This window comes from Haliotis rubra, unplaced genomic scaffold, assembly GCF_003918875.1.
Source record: "Haliotis rubra isolate DU_JTF1 unplaced genomic scaffold, ASM391887v1 Scf661, whole genome shotgun sequence".
NCBI classification, from domain to species: Eukaryota; Metazoa; Mollusca; class Gastropoda; order Lepetellida; family Haliotidae; genus Haliotis; species Haliotis rubra.
In genome coordinates, this window is record NW_025767370.1 from 153,514 (window position 1) to 167,784 (window position 14,271).

General features: G+C 49.8%; 1 protein-coding gene across 2 annotated transcripts in view; it reads right to left on the reverse strand.

Annotated features, from left to right (window-relative positions):
• The window catches only part of LOC124257472 (protein LZIC-like), a 151,396-nt gene that overhangs the window by 90,267 nt on the left and 46,858 nt on the right, over positions 1-14,271 (reverse strand). The window lies entirely within an intron of this gene.

A 14,271-nucleotide genomic window follows, 5' to 3' on the forward strand; every position in this document is an offset into this window, starting at 1 on the left:
CCACTTGTATGTGTAATACAGGACCCCCCGGGTTCAGGTAGCCACTTGTATGTGTAATACAGGACCCCCAGGTTCAGGTAGCAACTTGAATATGTAATACAGGACCCCCAGGGGTTAGGTAGCCACTTGTATGTGTAATACGGGGCCCCAGGTTCAGGTAGCCACTTGTATGTGTAATACAAGACCCTCAGGTTCAGGTAGCCACTTGTATGTGTAATACAAGACCCCCAGGGGCCATGTAGCCACTTGTATGTGTAATACAGGACCCCTCGGTTTCAGGTAGCCACTTGTATGTGTAATACAGGACCCCCAGGGGTTAGGTAGCCACTTGCATGTGTAATACAGGACCCCAAGGTTGAGGTATCCACTTGTATGTGTAATACAGGACTCCCCGGGTTCAGGTAGCTACTTGTATGTGTAATACAGGACCCCCAGGTTCAGGTAGCCACTTGTATGTGCAATACAGGACCCCCCAGGTTCAGGTAGCCACTTGTATGTGTAATACAGGACCCCCAGGTTCAGGTAGCCACTTGTATGTGTAATACAAGACCCCCAGGGGTCAGGTAGCCAATTGCATGTGTAATACAGGACCCCCCGGGGGTCAGGTAGGCACTTGTATGTGTAACACAGGACCCCCCGGGGGTCAGGTAGGCACTTGTATGTGTAATACAAGACCCCAAGCGGCCAGGTAGCCACTTGTATGTGTAACACAAGACCCCCAGGGGCCAGATAGCCACTCGTATGTGTAATACAGGACCCCATGGTTCAGGTAGCTACTTGTATGTGTAATACAGGACCCCCAGGTTCAGGTAGCCACTTGTATGTGTAATACAGGACCCCCAGGTTCAGGTAGCCACTTGTATGTGTAATACACGACCCCCCGGGTTCAGGTAGCCACTTGTATGTGTAATACAGGACCCGCCTGGTTCAGGTAGCCACTTGTTTGTGTAATACAGGACTCCAGGGTCAGGTAGCCACTTGTATGTGTAATACAAGACCCCCAGGGGCCAGGTAGCCACTTGTATGTGTAACACAAGACCCCCAGGGGCCAGGTAGCCACTCGTATGTGTAATACAGGACCCCCAGGTTCAGGTAGCCACTTGTATGTGTAATAAAGGACCCAAGGTTAAGGTAGCTACTTGTATGTGTAATACAGGACCCCCAGGTTCAGGTAGCTACATATAAGTGTAATACAGGACCCCCCGGTTCAGTTAGCCACTTGTGTGTGTTATTCAGGACCCCCTGATTCAGGTAGGCACTTGTATGTGTAATACAGGACCCCATGGTTCAGGTAAGCACTTGTATGTGTAATACAGGACCCCATGGATCAGGTAGCTACTTGTATGTGTAACATAGGACCCCCAAATTCAGGTAGGCACTTGTATGTGTAATACAGGACCCACAGGTTGAGGTAGCCACTTGAATATGTAATACAGGACCCTCAGGGGCCAGGTAGCTACTTGTATGTGTAATACAGGACCCCAGGTGCAGGTAGCTACTTGTATGTGTAATACAGGACCCCCAGGTTCAGGTAGCCACTTGTATGTGTAATACAGGTCCCCCAGGTTCAGGTAGCTACTTGTATGTGTAATACAGGACCCCCAGGTTCACGTAGCCACTTGTATGTGTAATACAGGACCCCCAGGTTCGGGTAGCTACTTGTATGTATAATACAGGACCCCCAGGGTCAGGTAGCTACTTGTATGTGTAATACAGGACCCCCAGGGGCCAGGTAGCCATTTGAATATGTAATACAGGACCCAAGGTTCAGGTAGCCACTTGTATGTGTAATACAGGACCCCATGCTTCAGGTAGGCACTTGTATGTGTAATACAGGACCCCATGGTTCAGGTAAGCACTTGTATGTGTAATACAGGACCCCATGGATCAGGTAGCTACTTGTATGTGTAACATAGGACCCCCAAATTCAGGTAGGCACTTGTATGTGTAATACAGGACCCACAGGTTGAGGTAGCCACTTGAATATGTAATACAGGACCCTCAGGGGCCAGGTAGCTACTTGTATGTGTAATACAGGACCCCAGGTGCAGGTAGCTACTTGTATGTGTAATACAGGACCCCCAGGTTCAGGTAGCCACTTGTATGTGTAATACAGGTCCCCCAGGTTCAGGTAGCTACTTGTATGTGTAATACAGGACCCCCAGGTTCACGTAGCCACTTGTATGTGTAATACAGGACCCCCAGGTTCGGGTAGCTACTTGTATGTATAATACAGGACCCCCAGGGTCAGGTAGCTACTTGTATGTGTAATACAGGACCCCCAGGGGCCAGGTAGCCATTTGAATATGTAATACAGGACCCAAGGTTCAGGTAGCCACTTGTATGTGTAATACAGGACCCCCAGGGGCCAGGTAGCTAATTGTATGTGTAATACAGGACCCCCAAGGGCCAGGTAGCCACTTGTATGTGTAATACAGGACCCCCAGGTTCAGGTAGCCATTTGTATGTGTAATACAGGACACCCCGGGGCCAGGTAGCCACTTGTATGTGTAATACAGGACCCCCAGGTTGAGGTAGCCACTTGTATGTGCAATACAGGACCCCCAGGTTCAGGTAGCCACATGTGTGTGTAATAAAGGACCCCCAGGTTCAGGTAGCCACTTGTATGTGTAATACAGGACCCCCCGGGGGTCAGGTAGCCACTTGTATGTGGAATACAAGACCCCCAGGGGCCAGATAGCCACTTGTATGTGTAACACAAGACCCCCAGGGGCCAGGTAGCCACTCGTATGTGTAATACAGGACCCCCAGGTTCAGGTAGCCACTTGTATGTGTAATAAAGGACCCCAGGTTTAGGTAGCTACTTGTATGTGTAATACAGGACCCCCAGGTTCAGGTAGCTACTTATAAGTGTAATACAGGACCCCCCGGTTCAGTTAGCCACTTGTGTGTGTTATTCAGGACCCCCAGATTCAGGTAGGCACTTGTATGTGTAATACAGGACCCCATGGTTCAGGTAAGCACTTGTATGTGTAATACAGGACCCCATGGATCAGGTAGCTACTTGTATGTGTAATACAGGACCCCCAGATTCAGGTAGGCACTTGTATGTGTAATACAGGACCCCCAGGTTGAGGTAGCCACTTGAATATGTAATACAGGACCCTCAGGGGCCAGGTAGCCACTTGTATGTGTAATACAGGACCCCAGGTGCAGGTAGCTACTTGTATGTGTAATACAGGACCCCCAGGTTCAGGTAGCCACTTGTATGTGTAATACAGGACCCCAGGTTCAGGTAGCCACTTGTATGTGTAATACAGGACCCCAAAGGGGCCAGGTAGCCACTTGTATGTGTAATACAGGACCCCCAGGTTCGGGTAGCCACTTGTATGTATAATATAGGACCCCCAGGTTCAGGTAGCTACTTGTATGTGTAATACAGGACCCCTAGGTTCAGGTAGGCAGTTGTATGTGTAATACAGGACCCCATGGTTCAGGTAGCTACTTGTATGTGTAATACAGGACCCCCAAAGTTCTGGTAGCCACTTTTATGTGTAATACAGGACCCCCTGGGTTCAGGTAGCCACTTGTTTGTGTAATACAGGAACCCCCGGGGGTCAGGTAGCCACTTGTATGTGTAATACAGGACCCCGGGATGAGGTAGCCACTTGAATATGTAATACAGGACCCCCAGGGGTTAGGGAGCCACTTGTATGTGTAATACAGGACCCCAGGTTCAGGTAGCCACTTGTATGTGTAATACAGGACCCCCAGGGGCCAGGTAGCCACTTGAATATGTAATACAGGACCCTAGGTTCAGGTAGCCACTTGTATGTGTAATACAGGACCCCCAGGGGCCAGGTAGCCACTTGTATGTGTAATACAGCACCCCCAGGGGCCAGGTAGCCACTTGAATGTGTAATACAGAAGCCCCAGGTTCAGGTAGCCACTTGTATGTGTAATACAGGATCCCCAGGTTCAGGTAGCCATTTGTATGTATAATACAGGACCCCCAGGGGTCAGGTAGCCACTTGTATGTGTAATACAGGACCCCCAGGTTGAGGTAGCCACTTGTATGTGCAATACAGGACCCCCAGGTTCAGGTAGGCAGTTGTATGTGTAATACAGGACCCCATGGTTCAGGTAGGCACTTGTATGTGTAATACAGGACCCCATGGTTCAGGTAAGCACTTGTATGTGTAATACAGGACCCCATGGATCAGGTAGCCACTTGTATGTGTAATATAGGACCCCCAAATTCAGGTAGGCACTTGTATGTGTAATACAGGACCCACAGGTTGAGGTAGCCACTTGAATATGTAATACAGGACCCTCAGGGGCCAGGTAGCTACTTGTATGTGTAATACAGGACCCCAGGTGCAGGTAGCTACTTGTATGTGTAATACAGGGACCCCAGGTGCAGGTAGCTACTTGTATGTGTAATACACGACCCCCAGGTTCAGGTAGCCACTTGTATGTGTAATACAGGACCCCAGGTTCGGGTAGCTACTTGTATGTATAATACAGGACCCCCAGGTTCAGGTAGCTACTTGTATATGTAATACAGGACCCCCAGGTTCAGGTAGGCAGTTGTATGTGTAATACAGGACCCCATGGTTCAGGTAGGCACTTGTATGTGTAATACAGGACCCCATGGTTCAGGTAGCCACTTGTATGTGTAATACAGGACCCCCAGGGGCCAGGTAGCTACTTGTATGTGTAATACAGGACCCCCAGGGGCCAGGTAGCCACTTGTATGTGTAATACAGGACCCCCAGGTTCAGGTAGCCACTTGTATGTGTAATACAGGACACCCCGGGGCCAGGTAGCCACTTGTATGTGTAATACAGGACCCCCAGGTTGAGGTAGCCACTTGTATGTGCAATACAGGACCCCCAGGTTCAGGTAGCCACATGTGTGTGTAATAAAGGACCCCCAGGTTCAGGTAGCCACTTGTATGTGTAATACAGGACCCCCCGGGGGTCAGGTAGCCACTTGTATGTGGAATACAAGACCCCCAGGGGCCAGGTAGCCACTTGTATGTGTAACACAAGACCCCCAGGGGCCAGGTAGCCACTCGTATGTGTAATACAGGACCCCCAGGTTCAGGTAGCCACTTGTATGTGTAATAAAGGACCCCAGGTTTAGGTAGCTACTTGTATGTGTAATACAGGACCCCCAGGTTCAGGTAGCTACTTATAAGTGTAATACAGGACCCCCCGGTTCAGTTAGCCACTTGTGTGTGTTATTCAGGACCCCCAGATTCAGGTAGGCACTTGTATGTGTAATACAGGACCCCATGGTTCAGGTAAGAAATTTGTATGTGTAATACAGGACCCCATGGATCAGGTAGCTACTTGTATGTGTAATACAGGACCCCCAGATTCAGGTAGGCACTTGTATGTGTAATACAGGACCCCCAGGTTGAGGTAGCCACTTGAATATGTAATACAGGACCCTCAGGGGCAAGGTAGCCACTTGTATGTGTAATACAGGACCCCAGGTGCAGGTAGCTACTTGTATGTGTAATACAGGACCCCCAGGTTCAGGTAGCCACTTGTATGTGTAATACAGGACCCCAGGTTCAGGTAGCCACTTGTATGTGTAATACAGGACCCCAAAGGGGCCAGGTAGCCACTTGTATGTGTAATACAGGACCCCCAGGTTCGGGTAGCCACTTGTATGTATAATACAGGACCCCCAGGTTCAGGTAGGCACTTGTATGTGTAATACAGGACCCCCAGGTTCAGGTAGGCAGTTGTATGTGTAATACAGGACCCCATGGTTCAGGTAGCTACTTGTATGTGTAATACAGGACCCCCCGGGTTCAGGTAGCCACTTGTTTGTGTAATACAGGAACCCCCGGGGGTCAGGTAGCCACTTGTATGTGTAATACAGGACCCCGGGATGAGGTAGCCACTTGAATATGTAATACAGGACCCCCAGGGGTTAGGGAGCCACTTGTATGTGTAATACAGGACCCCAGGTTCAGGTAGCCACTTGTATGTGTAATACAGGACCCCCAAGGGCCAGGTAGCCACTTGAATATGTAATACAGGACCCTAGGTTCAGGTAGCCACTTGTATGTGTAATACAGGACCCCCAGGGCCAGGTAGCCACTTGTATGTGTAATACAGCACCCCCAGGGCCAGGTAGCCACTTGTATGTGTAATACAGAAGCCCCAGGTTCAGGTAGCCACTTGTATGTGTAATACAGGATCCCCAGGTTCAGGTAGCCATTTGTATGTATAATACAGGACCCCCGGGGGTCAGGTAGCCACTTGTATGTGTAATACAGGACCCCCGGGGCTCAGGTAGCCACTTGTATGTGCAATACAGGACCCCCAGGTTCAGGTAGGCAGTTGTATGTGTAATACAGGACCCCATGGTTCAGGTAGGCACTTGTATGTGTAATACAGGACCCCATGGTTCAGGTAGCTACTTGTATGTGTAATACAGGACCCCCAGGGGCCAGGTAGCCATTTGAATATGTAATACAGGACCCAAGGTTCAGGTAGCCACTTGTATGTGTAATACAGGACCCCCAGGGGCCAGGTAGCTACTTGTATGTGTAATACAGGACCCCCAGGGGCCAGGTAGCCACTTGTATGTGTAATATAGGACCCCCAGGTTCAGGTAGCCACTTGTATGTGTAATACAGGACACCCAAGGGCCAGGTAGCCACTTGTATGTGTAATACAGGACCCCGAGGTTGAGGTAGCCACTTGTATGTGCAATACAGGACCCCCAGGTTCAGGTAGCCACATGTGTGTGTAATAAAGGACCCCCAGGTTCAGGTAGCCACTTGTATGTGTAATACAGGACCCCCCGGGGGTCAGGTAGCCACTTGTATGTGGAATACAAGACCCCCAGGGGCCAGGTAGCCACTTGTATGTGTAACACAAGACCCCCAGGGGCCAGGTAGCCACTCGTATGTGTAATACAGGACCCCCAGGTTCAGGTAGCCACTTGTATGTGTAATAAAGGACCCCAGGTTTAGGTAGCAACTTGTATGTGTAATACAGGACCCCCAGGTTCAGGTAGCTACTTATAAGTGTAATACAGGACCCCCCGGTTCAGTTAGCCACTTGTGTGTGTTATTCAGGACCCCCAGATTCAGGTAGGCACTTGTATGTGTAATACAGGACCCCATGGTTCAGGTAAGCACTTGTATGTGTAAAACAGGACCCCAGATTCAGGTAGGCACTTGTATGTGTAATACAGGACCCCCAGGTTGAGGTAGCCACTTGCATATGTAATACAGGACCCCCAGGTTCAGGTAGCCACTTGTATGTGTAATAAAGGACCCCAGGTTCGGGTAGCCACTTGTATGTATAATACAGGACCCCATGGATCAGGTAGCTACTTATAAGTGTAATACAGGACCCCCCGGTTCAGTTAGCCACTTGTGTGTGTAATACAGGACCCCCAGGTTGAGGTAGCCACTTGAATATGTAATACAGGACCCTCAGGGGCAAGGTAGCCACTTGTATGTGTAATACAGGACCCCAGGAGCAGGTAGCTACTTGTAGGTGTAATACAGGACCCCAGGTTCAGGTAGCCACTTGTATGTGTAATACAGGACCCCCAGGGGTTAGGGAGCCACTTGTATGTGTAATACAGGACCCCAGGTTCAGGTAGCCACTTGTATGTGTAATACAGGACCCCCAGGGGCCAGGTAGCCACTTGAATATGTAATACAGGACCCTAGGTTCAGGTAGCCACTTGTATGTGTAATACAAGACCCCCAGGGGCCAGGTAGCCACTTGTATGTGTAATACAGCACCCCCAGGGGCCAGGTAGCCACTTGTATGTGTAATACAGAAGCCCCAGGTTCAGGTAGCCACTTGTATGTGTAATACAGGATCCCCAGGTTCAGGTAGCCATTTGTATGTATAATACAGGACCCCCGGGGGTCAGGTAGCCACTTGTATGTGTAATACAGGACCCCCGGGGCTCAGGTAGCCACTTGTATGTGCAATACAGGACCCCCAGGTTCAGGTAGGCAGTTGTATGTGTAATACAGGACCCCATGGTTCAGGTAGGCACTTGTATGTGTAATACAGGACCCCATGGTTCAGGTAGCTACTTGTATGTGTAATACAGGACCCCCAGGGGCCAGGTAGCCATTTGAATATGTAATACAGGACCCAAGGTTCAGGTAGCCACTTGTATGTGTAATACAGGACCCCCAGGGCCAGGTAGCTACTTGTATGTGTAATACAGGACCCCCAGGGCCAGGTAGCCACTTGTATGTGTAATATAGGACCCCAGGTTCAGGTAGCCATTTGTATGTGTAATACAGGACACCCCAGGGCCAGGTAGCCACTTGTATGTGTGTAATACAGGACCCCGAGGTTGAGGTAGCCACTTGTATGTGCAATACAGGACCCCAGGTTCAGGTAGCCACTTGTGTGTGTGTAATAAAGGACCCCAGGTTCAGGTAGCCACTTGTATGTGTAATACAGGACCCCGGGGGTCAGGTAGCCACTTGTATGTGTAACACAAGACCCCCAAGGGCCAGGTAGCCACTCGTATGTGTAATACAGGACCCCCAGGTTCAGGTAGCCGCTTGTATGTGTAATAAAGGACCCCAGGTTTAGGTAGCCACTTGTATGTGTAATACAGGACCCCCAGGTTCAGGTAGCTACTTATAAGTGTAATACAGGACCCCCCGGTTCAGTTAGCCACTTGTGTGTGTTATTCAGGACCCCCATATTCAGGTAGGCACTTGTATGTGTAATACAGGACCCCATGGTTCAGGTAAGCACTTGTATGTGTAATACAGGACCCCAGATTCAGGTAGGCACTTGTATGTGTAATACAGGACCCCCAGGTTGAGGTAGCCACTTGAATATGTAATACAGGACCCTCAGGGGCCAGGTAGCCACTTGTATGTGTAATACAGGACCCCAGGTGCAGGTAGCTACTTGTATGTGTAATACAGGACCCCAGGTGCAGGTAGCTACTTGTATGTGTAATACAGGACCCCCAGGTTCAGGTAGCCACTTGTATGTGTAATACAGGACCCCAGGTTCAGGTAGCCACTTGTATGTGTAATACAGGACCCCAAAGGGGCCAGGTAGCCACTTGTATGTGTAATACAGGACCCCCAGGTTCGGGTAGCCACTTGTATGTATAATACAGGACCCCCAGGTTCAGGTAGCTACTTGTATGTGTAATACAGGACCCCCAGGTTCAGGTAGGCAGTTGTATGTGTAATACAGGACCCCATGGTTCAGGTAGCTACTTGAATGTGTGTAACAGGACCCCCGAAGTTCTGGTAGCCACTTCTATGTGTAATACAGGACCCCCCGGGTTCAGGTAGCCACTTGTTTGTGTAATACAGGAACCCCCAGGGGTCAGGTAGCCACTTGTATGTGTAATACAGGACCCCGGGATGAGGTAGCCACTTGAATATGTAATACAGGACCCCCAGGGGTTAGGGAGCCACTTGTATGTGTAATACAGGACCCCAGGTTCAGGTAGCCACTTGTATGTGTAATACAGGACCCCCAGGGCCCAGGTAGCCACTTGAATATGTAATACAGGACCCTAGGTTCAGGTAGCCACTTGTATGTGTAATACAGGACCCCCAGGGGCCAGGTAGCCACTTGTATGTGTAATACAGCACCCCCAGGGGCCAGGTAGCCACTTGTATGTGTAATACAAAAGCCCCAGGTTCAGGTAGCCACTTGTATGTGTAATACAGGATCCCCAGGTTCAGGTAGCCATTTGTATGTATAATACAGGACCCCCGGGGGTCAGGTAGCCACTTGTATGTGTAATACAGGACCCCCAGGTTGAGGTAGCCACTTGTATGTGCAATACAGGACCCCCAGGTTCACGTAGCCACTTGTATGTGTAATACAGGACCCCCAGGTTCGGGTAGCTACTTGTATGTATAATACAGGACCCCCAGGTTCAGGTAGCTACTTGTATGTGTAACACAGGACCCCCAGGTTCAGGTAGGCAGTTGTATGTGTAATACAGGACCCCATGGTTCAGGTAGGCACTTGTATGTGTAATACAGGACCCCATGGTTCAGGTAGGTACTTGTATGTGTAATATAGGACCCCCCATGTTCTGGTAGCCACTTGTATGTGGAATACAGGACCCCCCGGGTTCAGGTAGCCACTTGTTTGTGTAATACAGGAACACCCGGGGATCAGGTAGCCACTTGTATGTGTAACACAGGACCCCATGGTTGAGGTAGCCACTTGAATATGTAATACAGGACCCTCAGGGGCCAGGTAGCTAGGTGTATGTGTAATACAGGACCCCAGGTGCAGGTAGCTACTTGTATGTGTAATACAGGACCCCCAGGTTCAGGTAGCCACTTGTATGTGTAATACAGGACCCCAGGTTCAGGTAGCTACTTGTATGTGCAATACAGGACCCCCAGGTTCACGTAGCCACTTGTATGTGTAATACAGGACCCCCAGGTTCGGGTAGCTACTTGTATGTATAATACAGGACCCCCAGGTTCAGGTAGCAACTTGTATGTGTAATACAGGACCCCCAGGTTCAGGTCGGCAGTTGTATGTGTAATACAGGACCCCATGGTTCAGGTAGGCACTTGTATGTGTAATACAGGACCCCCAGGTTCAGGTCGGCAGTTGTATGTGTAATACAGGACCCCATGGTTCAGGTAGGCACTTGTATGTGTAATACAGGACCCCATGGTTCAGGTAGGCACTTGTATGTGTAATACAGGACCCCCCATGTTCTGGTAGCCACTTGTATGTGTAATACAGGACCCCCCGGGTTCAGGTAGCCACTTGTTTGTGTAATACAGGAACCCCCGGGGGTCAGGTAGCCACTTGTATGTGTAATACAGGACCCCGGGTTGAGGTAGCCACTTGAATATGTAATACAGGACCCTCAGGGGCCAGGTAGCTACTTGTATGTGTAATACAGGACCCCAGGTGCAGGTAGCTACTTGTATGTGTAATACAGGACCCCAGGTGCAGGTAGCTATTTGTATGTGTAATACAGGACCCCCAGGTTGAGGTAGCCACTTGTATGTGTAATACAGGACCCCAGGTTCAGGTAGCCACTTGTATGTGTAATACAGGACCCCAAAGGGGCGAGGTAGCCACTTGTATGTGTAATACAGGACCCCCAGGTTCGGGTAGCCACTTGTATGTGTAATACAAGACCCCCAGGTTCAGGTAGGCAGTTGTATGTGTAATACAGGACCCCATGGTTCAGGTAGCTACTTGTATGTGTAATACAGGACCCCCGAAGTTCTGGTAGCCACTTCTATGTGTAATACAGGACCCCGGGTTCAGGTAGCCACTTGTTTGTGTAATACAGGAACCCCCGGGGGTCAGGTAGCCACTTGTATGTGTAATACAGGACCCGGGATGAGGTAGCCACTTGAATATGTAATACAGGAACCCCAGGGGTTAGGTAGCCACTTGTATGTGTAATACAGGACCCCAGGTGCAGGTAGCCACTTGTATGTGCAATACAGGACCCCCAGGGGCCAGGTAGCCACTTGAATATTTAATACAGGACCCTAGGTTCAGGTAGCCACTTGTATGTGTAATACAGGACCCCCAGGGGCCAGGTAGCCACTTGTATGTGTAATACAGGACCCCCAGGGGCCAGGTAGCCATTTGTATGTATAATACAGGACCCCCAGGAGTCAGGTAGCCACTTGTATGTGTAATACAGGACCCCCAGGTTGAGGTAGCCACTTGTATGTGCAATATAGGACCCCCAGGTTCACGCAGCCACTTGTATGTGTAATACAGGACCCCCAGGTTCGGGTAGCTACTTGTATGTATAATACAGGACCCCCAGGTTCAGGTAGCTACTTGTATGTGTAACACAGGACCCCCAGGTTCAGGTAGGCAGTTGTATGTGTAATACAGGACCCCATGGTTCAGGTAGGCACTTGTATGTGTAATACAGGACCCCATGGTTCAGGTAGCCACTTGTATGTGTAATATAGGACCCCCCGGGTTTAGGTAGCCACTTGTTTGTGTAATACAGGAACCCCGGGGGTCAGGTAGCCACTTGCATGTGTAATACAGGATCCCAGGTTGAGGTAGCCACTTGAATATGTAATACAGGACCCTCAGGGGCCAGGTAGCTACTTGTATGTGTAATACAGGACCCCAGGTGCAGGTAGCTACTTGTATGTGTAATACAGGACCCCCAGGTTCAGGTAGCCACTTGTATGTGTAATACAGGATCCCAGGTTCAGGTAGCTACTTGTATGTGCAATACAGGACCCCCAGGTTCACGTAGCCACTTGTATGTGTAATACAGGACCCCCAGGTTCGGGTAGCTACTTGTATGTATAATACAGGACCCCCAGGTTCAGGTAGCCACTTGTATGTGTAATACAGGACCCCCAGGTTCAGGTAGGCAGTTGTATGTGTAATACAGGACCCCATGGTTCAGGTAGGCACTTGTATGTGTAATACAGGACCCCATGGTTCAGGTAGCTACTTGTATGTGTAATACAGGACCCCCAGGGGCCAGATACCATTTGAATATGTAATACAGGACCCAAGGTTCAGGTAGCCACTTGTATGTGTAATACAGGACCCCCAGGGGCCAGGTAGCTACTTGTATGTGTAATACAGGACCCCCAGGGGCCAGGTAGCCACTTGTATGTGTAATATAGGACCCCCAGGTTCAGGTAGCCATTTGTATGTGTAATACAGGACACCCCAGGGCCAGGTAGCCACTTGTATGTGTAATACAGGACCCCGAGGTTGAGGTAGCCACTTGTATGTGCAATACAGGACCCCAGGTTCAGGTAGCCACATGTGTGTGTAATAAAGGACCCCCAGGTTCAGGTAGCCACTTGTATGTGTAATACAGGTGAGGGGTCAGGTAGCCACTTGTATGTGTAATACAGGACCCCCAGGGGTCAGGTAGCCACTTGTATGTGTAATACAAGACCCCCAGGGGCCAGGTAGCCACTTGTATGTGTAATACAGGACCCCCAGGTTCAGGTAGCCACTTGTATGTGTAATAAAGGACCCCAGGTTTAGGTAGCTACTTGTATGTGTAATACAGGACCCCCAGGTTCAGGTAGCTACTTATAAGTGTAATACAGGACCCCCCGGTTCAGTTAGCCACTTGTGTGTGTTATTCAGGACCCCCAGATTCAGGTAGGCACTTTTATGTGTAATACAGGACCCCATGGTTCAGGTAAGCACTTGTATGTGTAATACAGGACCCCATGGATCAGGTAGCTACTTGTATGTGTAATACAGGAACCCCAGATTCAGGTAGGCACTTGTATGTGTAATACAGGACCCCCAGGTTGAGGTAGCCACTTGAATATGTAATACAGGACCCTCAGGGGCCAGGTAGCCACTTGTATGTGTAATACAGGACCCCAGGTGCAGGTAGCTACTTGTATGTGTAATACAGGACCCCAGGTGCAGGTAGCTACTTGTATGTGTAATACAGGACCCCCAGGTTCAGGTAGCCACTTGTATGTGTAATACAGGACCCAAGGTTCAGGTAGCCACTTGTATGTGTAATACAGGACCCCAAAGGGGCCAGGTAGCCACTTGTATGTGTAATACAGGACCCCAGGTTCAGGTAGCCACTTGTATGTATAATACAGGACCCCCAGGTTCAGGTAGCTACTTGTATGTGTAATACAGGACCCCCAGGTTCAGGTAGGCAGTTGTATGTGTAATACAGGACCCCATGGTTCAGGTAGCTACTTGAATGTGTGTAACAGGACCCCCGAAGTTCTGGTAGCCACTTCTATGTGTAATACAGGACCCCCCGGGTTCAGGTAGCCACTTGTTTGTGTAATACAGGAACCCCCGGGGGTCAGGTAGCCACTTGTATGTGTAATACAGGACCCCGGGATGAGGTAGCCACTTGAATATGTAATACAGGACCCCAGGGGTTAGGGAGCCACTTGTATGTGTAATACAGGACCCCAGGTTCAGGTAGCCACTTGTATGTGTAATACAGGACCCCAGGGCCAGGTAGCCACTTGAATATGTAATACAGGACCCTAGGTTCAGGTAGCCACTTGTATGTGTAATACAGGACCCCCAGGGGCCAGGTAGCCACTTGTATGTGTAATACAGCACCCCCAGGGGCCAGGTAGCCACTTGTATGTGTAATACAGAAGCCCCAGGTTCAGGTAGCCACTTGTATGTGTAATACAGGATCCCCAGGTTCAGGTAGCCATTTGTATGCATAATACAGGACCCCCGGGGGTCAGGTAGCCACTTGTATGTGTAATACAGGACCCCCAGGTTGAGGTAGCCACTTGTATGTGCAATACAGGACCCCCAGGTTCACGTAGCCACTTGT